The sequence below is a fragment of the Nannospalax galili genome, unplaced genomic scaffold, assembly GCF_000622305.1.
Source record: "Nannospalax galili isolate Female #2095 unplaced genomic scaffold, S.galili_v1.0 scaffold388, whole genome shotgun sequence".
In the NCBI taxonomy this organism is placed as follows: domain Eukaryota; kingdom Metazoa; phylum Chordata; class Mammalia; order Rodentia; family Spalacidae; genus Nannospalax; species Nannospalax galili.
In genome coordinates, this window is record NW_008360304.1 from 1134986 (window position 1) to 1136103 (window position 1118).

Below are 1118 nucleotides of genomic sequence, written 5' to 3' on the forward strand. Positions count from 1 at the left end.
GGGTATTTGGGGATGGCGGGGGGGGGGGGTCATGAAGTGTGTGTGTGGTACGGAGTTGGGTGCAGATGCTGCCAGAGGATGCTGGCGCATGAGGAGGCTGCAGGTGCGGGATACAGATGCAGCGGGAGCTACATGCAGGTGCGGGTGGGGGAATTCAGGTGCGCGGTACAAGACGCAGGTGCCTGGATGCAGAAGGCAGGGCTGGTCAAGGGGCGCGGGTGCTGTGCGTGGGGGTTCTGGAGGGGAGGTCGGACGGTGGCGCGCGGCGCATGCGTGAGGGAAACCATTTGGGACCTTTCAGATTTGGCTGAGCCCAGCGAGGGGAGGAACGCCGATGCCACCGCGGCGGCGCAGCGGTGGGTCAGTGGGCTCCCTAGAGGCCCCAAGGGTTCAGGGCCCGAGGGATGCGGTGCAAACACCCTTCCCCCTGGGAGGCTTTCGCAAACTTCTGTTTAGTTGTGGGGCATCTTGGGGCTGGGGAGCTGCGCCTTGGGAAACTTTGAGAAACTCTGAGAGTGATTGACCTTCTTGCTTGGGTCCTGAAGATCTGGGAGGAGCCCCTGTTCTCCTTGATGGATGGCCAATGCTGGGTCCAGGTAGTCTTCCTGGAGATACTGTGCCCTTGGGTTGGGGGAAGCAAGTTCCCCTACAAACCTCAGGGATCCTAACATCAGTTTAGCAGCCTCCCCAGCAGCAAAAAGTAGCATCAAGTGGCATCAGGTGTTCTTGGGAGTCGTTAGTCGTGTTGATAATTGAATAGAAAAGAAATGGGCTCATCTACTTTTTAAAAAGATTTATTATTTATGTATTTATTTATTTATTTCATGTGTATTTACCTGCCGTGTGTGTGTGTACCACCTGCATGCCAAGGCCAGAAGAGGGTGTTGGATCCCCTTGAACTGGAGTTTCAGGTGGCTGTGAGTCACAATGTGGATTTTGGGAACCAAATCCGACTCTTCTACAAGAGTAGCAAGTGCTCTGAACTGCTGAGCCATCTCTCCAGGACCCTACTTTTTTTTAGGTTTTTTTTTTTTTTTTTTTTTTTTTTTTTTTTTTTTTTTTAAAAAAAAAAAAAAAAAAGAGGACGATAAATCTTTCACTGTGATATATCAAAATAA

The 1118-nt window shown here is 51.3% G+C and overlaps 1 pseudogene; it reads left to right on the forward strand.

Annotated features, from left to right (window-relative positions):
- The first annotated feature begins 78 nt into the window (after positions 1–78).
- LOC103726768 overlaps positions 79–1118 on the forward strand; it is a 4127-nt pseudogene continuing 3087 nt past the window's right edge.